Below are 10,369 nucleotides of genomic sequence, written 5' to 3'. Positions count from 1 at the left end.
GCTATTACTGCCTCTAATGGTAGCACAGCCGTCCGACTTATCTCCCACGCGTGCCGCCGCCATTCCTCACGACGATTCCGGAATTGGCGTGAATTGCCTATGCGTGCACCTGTCTGGTGAATTCTCTTAGCGATCGCCGTTCGTTGGCGGAAAGTGCAACGAAAATCTCGCATAGCATCAACAGTCTACGATAAGAATATTTCATTAAAGATATTAATAAGGAAATTAACCAATATTTTATAAATTTATTGTTATATCTTTTTCAAAGATTTTTTCAAAATTAATTATTTTTATGAATAAAAATCATTTACACTAATAATATATAATCTTATATATATATATATATATATTTTTTTTTTTACTTTTATGTTAATCGACGAAAATAAAAAATAAAATTTTGGGATTCAATACTAGGCTGAAATGTAAAATCGATGTCATTTCAATTTCTCATACACATTTTTCGCATTTGCAATATCACAAACATCGATACTTTCTAGAAAATATCTCGATATAAGGAGGTAGAGGTACCGACAGTACCGAAATACGGCGTCTGCGGGAGAAGAGTATCGAGCGTAAGGGATGCGCTTAAATTGGGTCGAGTGGTGGGATTACTCGTTAGGCCGAGTCGGCGTAAACGTCGAACCGCTTTATTCGGCGTCGGTATCCAGACGAGGAGATAGCCTCCCTTGGCGTAAAAGCCGATGGAGGTGGTGGAGATGGCGTGGTAGGTGAAACGAGAAAGAAAGAGAGAGCGAGAGAGAGAGAGAGAGAAAGATGAAGAGGGAGACACGTAGGGAGAACGAGAGAACGGACGATGCTGAAGGTGGTTCGCTAATGTCACGCCGCGTTCCTAGAACCCTCCGCACGCTGAAATTAGATTACCGCGAGATTGCTGCCCTTCTACTCTTCCCTCTTGCCTTCTCCTGCCTCCTGCCTCCTCCTCCTCCTCCTCCTTTTCCACCTCGATGCTCGCCTCCGGCCCCCGCGCGGCTTCGTTCCCCGCTTCTTCTTCTTCGACCTCCTCGGAGCTTCTCTTCGTCCACCACCTTCACCATCGAGAGTCGTTCCCAGAGTCCGTCTCCTGTCGTTTGCATCGCCACGGCGAAATCTATCTATCTATCTACCTACCTGGTGGCCTTTCTCGCGTTGGATCGGTCTATGGAAAGATGGAATCGTGTTCGTGTATAATATACGCAAGCTCCGATACGTAGGTATATCTGCGCCGCGTGCGTGTGCGAGAGAGCGGAGACGATGCGTGCGAGACGTGCGTGTCTACATCACCTACGCAGCTGACGGGATGGTGCCGGATGATACCGCACGCCATTTCTAGGAACTCATCCCGACCGAATCCTCTTCGCACGCACGCACGCACGCATGCACGCACGAACGAATCGTCGAATGGATAGACGGGTGGACGGACGAGCGAATAGATGGACCAAGCGGTCGCGCACGCACGCAACGCACGCACGCGACGCATGACAGCCGCGAATACACACGCTCCGTTGCGACCGGTTTTTTTTGTAAGCGATTCGGCTTCGGCGTCTCCTCAATTTCGAGATTACCTTCGTCGGGGAACGCGCTTCTAATCTTGTTCAGCATCCGCTCTAGACATCACTTGAGCGAACGGCTCCGAATATTTTCAGGACTCGATAATATCAAGAGGAATATGTAAAAATAAAAATGAAATTTGATGTAATATTTAGATCTTCATATTCGTCGATATATATAAAATATATATAAAATATATAAACAAAATATGTAAAAAATATAATTATTCTATATACAGGGTGGCCCCGAACATTCCCGCCAGACTTTGAAATCTTATAGGAAATTTAATTCTGAACGAAATATTTCTTATAAACATGGATGGAGAAATGCTTTCTTAAGAAGTTATCGCTCAAAAACGTCTGAAAATTTGTGATTATTTTACACATTTTTCCAAATATCATGGAAAATGTGCGTCTTTTAACAAAAAGTACCGAAACAAACGTTGTAGAAAATTAAATTATCTTTCAAACGAGATCAAAATGATCGTTGTACGCTCCATAGATTTTGATATAACCAGTTTCAAACGTACAAAAAATGCTTTTGTCACTTATCGTTAGATCGATTAAAGTTGAATCAGGAGGAAATCCGTAAAGCGACTAGATCGATGCCGAAAGTGTATTGGAGCTAGGGGGGGACATTTTGAGAACAGTTAATTTTTTCACGTCTTTATTCATTTTCTACTATTACGTGCTATTTTAGTTAAAAAAAATTAATTTTATTTTCATAAAAGAGAAACATTTTTATTTTTTATTTCGATCGTCCTTTCAAGAAATTTATTTAAGTTTTATTTTCTTTTTATTTCATTTTCTTTTCACCTTTGGCTCTTCCTTTTAATCAAAGGTTTTTGAGCGATTAACTTCTTAAGGAAGCATATTTCGATCCATGTTTATAGGAAATTTTTTGTTCAGAATTAAATTGCGAGTTAAATTTCTGACGCGATCGATCGTCATTTAATTATACTTGTCTTTTGAAATTTACGAACGTGTGCACATTACGTACGAATATATGAGAAAAGAATCGATGCCAGTCGCTTACGAGATTCGCTCGATTCTCCTGCGAGGAAGAGCACAACGGGAAACGGTAACATCAACGTATGCGGCGCGTCCCACGGCAGGAGTACCGGCATCCGGGACGAACTATTAATTTCCTTTCGGTCTCGCCGATTTCCGCGGCCATGCGCGTCGTAATTTTCTCGCCGATTCGTCGCGGACGCGATGGCGAGTTTTGCGGTGGCACGGGAAAACATACGGCGCGCTGCAACAATCACGTACAATAATATGTATTACTTAAATGCAATTGATATTCTTTTCACGATGTGAGAGTGAAGAAGAAGAAAAAAGTCTTTTCCTGTCGCAAGAATTATGTACATAGTTTCAATATAGATTATCGTTAGGCTTGCTTGCCACGTCTTTCGACAAATTTCGAGGAAATAATTCTTTTTCATTTTCTTATATTAAAATAATATCTTAAAATAATAATTAATATACTTGAAATAATATTTTTAATATTGAGATCTGTATATATATCACAATATTAAAAATATACTTGGTAAAATATTATAAGGAAATAAAAAAAAAATTATTAAAATATAAAATATATATATATATATATAAAGGTCAAAAGCACGAAATTAAGGTATTGTGAAAATGTCTTATCGAATTAACGATTCAAATTATTATTCTCCGCCTACTTCCGTCTTGATGCCGGGCGCGTACATTTGCATCACGCGTACGTTATCGCGTCACGTTTCTGAAACGCGAACTGCTTGGCTAACCTGGTATATAGGAGATGTTAGTTGCGACGAAACCAAGCGACTTCGTTTCCTAATACACATGATCGTCCCCATTCGCGTCTCTCTCTCTCTCTCTCTCTTTATCTCTCTGTTGTTCTTTCGCTCCCCTTCTCTCTCAAGAGAGTCTTAATAACAAAAGTTTCGCCGTGTTGGCTGCCTTCTCCTCGTACGACCTTCGTCTCAGACCCATGCTACGGGAAGAAGGGTATCATCTTACAGCTTACGAAGATCTCGCTTGTAACTCGCTCCCGTAAAGCAACTACCCGCCCCCACGTGCATCAACTATCTCGCGAAGTCGCATAGCATTACGCTTCTCTCTTCTCGCGTCCGTTTCTCAAAGGCGAACTTGGAGGGAACCGAATAGCGCGACGAGAGGACGAAAAGCGGACGAAATTAGGACCGTAGCGTTAATAAAACGTCTGAATTTCGTATCTTGCATAAATTGGATCAGCGGTGCTCCGCTAATAGTTTATTGAAATATAAGAGAGCCGGGAATGATTATATCGAGTCGTGTTGTAAATTGAAAATGATCACCGTATCGTCGTGAGTTATTAGCGAGAATTTAATGTGGACGCGTAATGTCGTTCATTTTCATCGCAGCCAAATCGCGAAGCTTGCGAATAAAATAATATATAGATTATATAATATGATAAATTATACATCTTACGATTAGATAGAGAGAACAATAAAAATATTTTTGTTCCTGGTTAGCATCCTTTAATATATAACTAGCATAACACGAATTAATGTGAAAAGGGACAAATGTGGTCGCGCGAAGACAAATTCCTGGCCTAAGGAATTAAGAATTTGCGGAACAGCGTTATAAACGAACCAGCTGGCAGAAGCTACCGCTACATACCATCCCGCAAAGTGGCATAGCATTACGCCTTTCATGTCCGTTTCTCCAAAGAAACTTTGCGGGACTGCTCTTCTCGAAAGCGTAAGGAGACGTCTACGAACGAACTCGACGGGCGAGGATTAAATTGAGGGAAGTCTTCTTAAAGTTGCATGCCGACTATCTTTTAAAACTATTAAGTCAAGGCAGATATGATTTTCGCTTCGCAAGGAAACTCCGCAGAAAAAGAGAGAGAGAGAGAGAGAGAGTACGAATTTCCGTAATAAAATCTAGATAAATGCGGAATTATGTTACTTAAGACGGTGGCGTTGCCGCCGAGCAACTTGGACGTCGTTAAAATGTCGCATTTAATTCCAATATACCAGATTCGCGAAATTTCGACGATCCGTGGGATTTTTGGCATTTCGCGATTCTCATTCGATTATCGCGTCTTTCGCGCGATACTACCTCTATTGTTCTCTCTGATTTAGCCATTTCTTCGTCATACGTTAATGCGAGCGTGATACAATACCAACGCCGTCAGATTCCTCGCGATACGCGTATGTACAAACGTCAGTGAGATCAACTTACGCTGGCCACCGTTGTGGAAAATCTATTTCGATGAAGCGGAAAATATTTACCGACGATCCTGTGGGTCCTATTGGCACAGGAGCATGACGCGCATCCAATAAGCGTTTCGCGAGGGGAGACAATCCGGGGCATGGTCAGTTTTCAACTCGGCGCCGCGTGACAGCACATATCCATTTACTGCTTTCGAGGATTGTTTATAGCGTGCGTGTCATAGGTCGACGGTAGTACGTGCTACGAAGGATCGTGCGTTACCTATATCGCTTCGGGGATGCGTAAATCCGAGCTTCAAATGATTCATATAAGTTCTTTCTCTATTCGTTATAATTAAAAACCGTTAGTAGAAAAGTTAATGTTTTTAAAATCGAGTTATACGAAAATTTCAACAAAGCTGTATAACAAATACTTTTTTAATTTTATTGATTTATTTTTTTTTTTTTCAATTTTATTCTATCCGTCATTTTGTTTTTTCGCAATTTTTCCTTTTGTATATTTTATAATGCTTAATTAATCTTATTTAGAAATTAATCTTATTCTCTTTAACAAGTTCAAATACTAAGCAGTAATTTTTTAGTTTTGTGTATGTGTAATATTTCCACAAAGAAATAGATTTAAATAGGTTGTTAATAAAAATAAGATATGAGATTTTTATTACATATAAGGAGTCTCTCTCTCTCTCTCTCTCTCTCTCTCTCTCTCTTCCTCTTCCAAAAGCAACATTGTTTTCGTTCTAATAGCTCTCACGATAAAGATTTTACGTTATATGTATCCGTTAATTATGCATTACATTGTTATTTTTTCGCCGACGATCTTAAATTGACTTTCTAATCGCGCCGCATAAATCTGCAACATTTATCGCAGTTCAGCTCAATGCATCAGCGAATATTGATGCATGATGCAGCTTGATGCGTGGCTAATGTATGCGCCAGTACAGTTTAGTTGCTTTCACCAAGAGATGGTCACTTAGTACAGACAAAGTATCTCATTTGATAATGATTAATTCCTCTGATCAATGTTTGTTGCATAGATTATGTAGAGCATGTTGCGGCAGATAAGAAAAATATTTTTTTAAACGTATACACATGTAGGTACATTTTTTATTATATTTCAAGTCTTTCTTGTCTGTACATATGTATCATTTATGTCACTTATATATATATATATATATATATATATATATATGTGTGTGTAAAATAATTTGACACAAATCATAGAGATTTAAATATCCCGATATACGAATTTTCCATAATGATTGAAGAGTCGGAATTTGCAGGTGATGATTTACGTTTGGTAGCACGATACGCATACTATGTTAATAAAAATTCGCAGCGTTATATAGCCGTTGGAAGATTCAGAAAACGCGCGATGCGCACGACACGATATCATCCTAATTGCTTCCAGGCTCTTGCGCGCGTAAATTACTTTGATTAATTGAGGCGAACTAGTGCGTAGATTTTTAATTCCACACGCCTCGCCACATAATTCACACGCGAATCGTATCTCGCGTCCAAGGCGCGAAGTAAAAGAAAGAAAAGAGTACAGCGTCGAGATTATTATCGGCGGGCAACTTTTGCGCGTAACGGGGGGCTCGTGCGTCGCTGCTTCTCGCTCCTCGGCGCCTGGGTGCTTTGCTGCCACAACTTTGCCACAATCAAATACAGCACGAGAGCGAGTCTGTCCGCGAGCTATTATTTCGCCAAGTGCGAGAGCACCGCGAGTGCCTCGGAGCGATCGCGAGAGAGATCCCGCACCGCCGCCACCGTCCGGCGTAATCGCGTGCTCGCGTTTGCCGCGCAAATATCGGCGAGTGCTGCCTTACTACGGATAGCCCCCTTTCTCTTTTATCCGTCGCGGGGATTTTCTTGCGTTTCTCATCTAGTCGCGTATCATCGGACTATCTCGTTTCGAGTAATTATAGGACAGAGAGAGTACGTCTCGACGAATTTAATCCTTCAAAAGTCGACCGGGACGGGTTCTATTTCTCGGCATGATGCTTCTTCCGACAGATTTGTCCTTTAATTTTCATGTAAAATAGATTTTATAACATATTTTCTTTTCTCTTTTCGTCTTTCTCGAACAATTTCAGAGGGCAAAGGAATCTTGCCGTTTACGTTTACGAAAATACTATTAGCTGATAATATACGTATCAAATTGTAAGCTAAATATTTTCATGGTTTAATTGATTAAGAGAAATTAAATAAATTAACCGTGATGGATCGTGTATTGTGGGGAGATTAAATAATTCTTAAGATTAATGGAAGCTTTTCCATGCTTTAGGACGTAACGCACAACCGATGGCGAGCGAGGATTTACGATATCGTAGCATCGATATTATCGGTCGATCGATAAATAGTCCTTTAAATATCGCCGTGTAAAGAGATGGGCGCGAGTTACGGTGCACCAGTATACACGTTGTCGTGTATCGCGAGCGTACATATAATAGTACATGCTCGCCGCGCCGAGATAGGGGGGCAAATGAATCGGCGCGCTTTGCGCGTCGAGACCGGGGAAAGGGCAGGCGTGCACGAAGCTTATCCACGGAACATGCAATAGCACGCGTATTAAAAGTCGGCTAATTTAAAATCGAGCGAAGATCTGCGCGCGGGCCGCAATCGAGCCGCGAACCGTACTAGAGCTGACTCACGATCGGCCGAGAAATGGCGTAGCCGTTGGGGGATCTCCTACAGCGGAAGGTCGTTGCCTCTCGCGCTCGAAAATATTCCGGTCTATACGGTCGTTCTACGCGATCTCTGATTCGCGGGAGAATTCGTCGGACAGAATTATATCGGATATATTTCCAGGAGAAAACAGTTTTATTCCTCAATCTGGGTTTCAAAAAAAAAAAAAAAAAAAAAAAAATTGGTATCAAATTTTGTAAAGAAAAATTATTTTACTTCTCTCTCCCAAATTTTATATATATTTTTAAATATAAAATAGATACAGAGTTATTACACATGCAATTTTATATAATTATTAATATTAAATATATTAATTTTATACATGTGACACGTGTTTTTAAATTTGTTTACAGAGTTGATAGAGGTGTGAATTTCGTCGAGCGGTTCATGGAAGCGATGTTACTATTCGCCATTACAAGTCATGCATCGCATCCGCACCTGCGTATAATGGCTGAAACGCCTGGTAAGTACGCTTGTATTGTCGAACACGAGTCGATCGTTTCGCGTCACGTCTTCATCCGCCACGATCGATCTTCAAGGCTCGTAACGATCGAGCTTGATTAACCCTTGCACGCCTTCGAGAGTATCGCGAATAATTCTTGACGTTACGCGCGCACGCGCGCGTATTGACGGCCCCGAAGAGCTCGACGGTGCGAGAGCGCTTGCAAATGACTGAATCTCTATAAATCAGGGCTATAAATCGATAGCTCAACTTAGCGGAGCCCATTAAGCGAGCTCCGTAATAAAGCTGTATCGGTAACGTTATTGGTGTCCTCTTAATAACAACTTTGCGATCGCGACCGAATAACAGAGAGTAGCGTGAATTATGGGTGTAAACTCCACCCCTTTATCTCGCCCCAACTTCTCTACTTCGTGTTACATCCAACGAGTACACGGTGTCGCGTAGCTCTCTTATTCTTTTCTTTCTTTACTTATCAATGTGAGTACAGTTTGCATTTTTTTTTTTTTAGTAATTAAAAATGCAAAAATTCATGCGAATTAAATTTTATAATCGCGAATGGATGGTTTGAAATTATAAGGTTCCGTTTTTAGAAAATTTACATTAAAGGCTTGATTACGAAGTTGAACGTTAAAGAATTGATGGAAAAAGTAAACATATTTAATGAGATTTTTGTTAAGAACAAAATTGACGCTAAATTAATAAAGAAATCATACGTGCGAAATCTGTGGCGATTCTGCGTCTAAATCAGGGATGGTTTAATCGCGGGGTCACCAACCCAGCCTTGATAATAGCGAGCGACGAAGGGATGGCGGGATCTTTTTTCATTTTTCTAAAAATCGAGCGACTGGCGTGAATTATTACCGAGATCACGAATCCGCCTTCCACCCCACTTCGTTTCGCAGTAGAAATACGAGGGTTCTATGAACCAAGCTTGTTAAAACTTCAGGCTCTCCAGTAAAACGGCGCGCGAAGCTTTGACGTTTTTCAAAAATTACATTTCGAGATTTTTTTTTTTTTTTTACGTTCGGTCTCTTACCTCTCATCTTTTCAATGTTTGCTATTAAAAATCTGCTGACCGAGATTGATTTCGCGAGAATGAAAACTGTCACGCCGCTAGGCATGCCGTATTTTTCTATAAACGAAGACAAACTCGAAATGGCATTTAATTATTTTATTGTAGGTACGTTATTACTGTTTTTCTTCATCTCAATTATTTATACATATTGTAATATTTTTATTTTAGAGTACACGATATTTAATTTTAAATAACATAAAATATGGATGAAGGAGTATAAAAATGAAGGAATAAGAATAACAGAAATTCTAGTTATGCAATATTTTTTTCTAAATGTTTAACACACACACACACACACACACACACACACACACTCTACTTAGATTACTTTTATTTTGCATTAGGCTCTCCCTTAATTAATACTATTAAACGAAATACATTTTCCCCTTTTACTATTTTCGTAGAATAGAATATAACTTAATAAAGATTTATAGCTAAATTAATATGTGACAGTATAATAATTTTTACATTAAGTTTCTTTGAAATAACTTGAGAATAATCTGTTTATAAACTGGAAACGCGGACAAAGTAAGCGTTTTTTAACAACATAATTAAAAGGAAATAATAAAACTATTATCTTTAAAATATTTTTTCGGAAATACTTTTGAGTATATCGGATACGTCGATAGATTGATCCGATTATCTATTTTTAGCGATTAAATTCGAAAGGACGAATCGACGGAGGGACGGACAGCCGCGATAAAAAGGACAAGCGATATCAGATACACGCGGCAGGAATGTTCGTTCTGTACGTGGCTCGCGAAGGATATAATAATAATATCGGCACGAACGCGAATGCGGGTGGGGTATATAGTCGTCACGACGGATCACGTCGAAAGTCGTGATCCTCCGCGGCGTCCATGGACGGCGAGATCGCGCTTGTGATCAGCTCCTCTCTCACAGAAGGCAGCTCCTCTCGCAGAAGAGGATCCGCTTCTCTCTTGCCCGGCGCAACCTCCGCACAAAGTTCTGGTGCGTGCAATGCGAAACGTGACAGAACCCACCCGCCCTTCGTCCGCCCTCCTAACAATACCTTCGTCTCTTCCGCCGCCGCCGCTTCTTCCGTCCCGTCTACCTCTTTACCACCGCGCAGCTCCTACTCTTCCTTTCTCTTCTCCCTCCTCCTCCCTCTTTTCTTCTCTCTTAATCTCATTTTCCTTCCACCTTACTCTCCGTTCGTTGCCTACCGCTCTCGATCCGACCTCACCCGCGATCTTTACTCCCCGCGAAATGATCTCCGAAGACATTTCAGTGGCGACTCGCGGCACCAAGGATAACCGGAATCCGTTAACGCCACGTCGAATTCTCTCTACTCTCCGCGGTTATGCCGTGACGGCTCGTAGTTATAAATCGGCGCCGAATGGCCGCGTAAATGCAGACGCCGACGATA

The 10,369-nt window shown here is 40.7% G+C and overlaps 1 long non-coding RNA gene across 1 annotated transcript; it reads right to left on the bottom strand.

Moving 5' to 3' along the window:
* Positions 1–381: 381 nt before the first annotated feature.
* On the bottom strand, positions 382–10,060 carry LOC138933074 (uncharacterized). The gene is made up of 3 exons (XR_011446918.1): positions 10,013–10,060; positions 2,584–2,802; positions 382–1,156 (listed from the first exon to the last, which is right to left on the bottom strand). It is a non-coding gene; the product is annotated as an uncharacterized lncRNA (long non-coding RNA).
* Between the last annotated feature and the right edge of the window lie 309 nt (positions 10,061–10,369).

This window comes from Polyergus mexicanus, unplaced genomic scaffold (assembly GCF_030449975.1).
Source record: "Polyergus mexicanus isolate NDT 795.1 unplaced genomic scaffold, iyPolMexi1.0 SCAF_5, whole genome shotgun sequence".
Lineage (NCBI taxonomy): Eukaryota > Metazoa > Arthropoda > Insecta > Hymenoptera > Formicidae > Polyergus > Polyergus mexicanus.
Note: the sequence above shows the minus strand (reverse complement) of the source record. Positions and strands in the feature narration are given on the sequence as shown.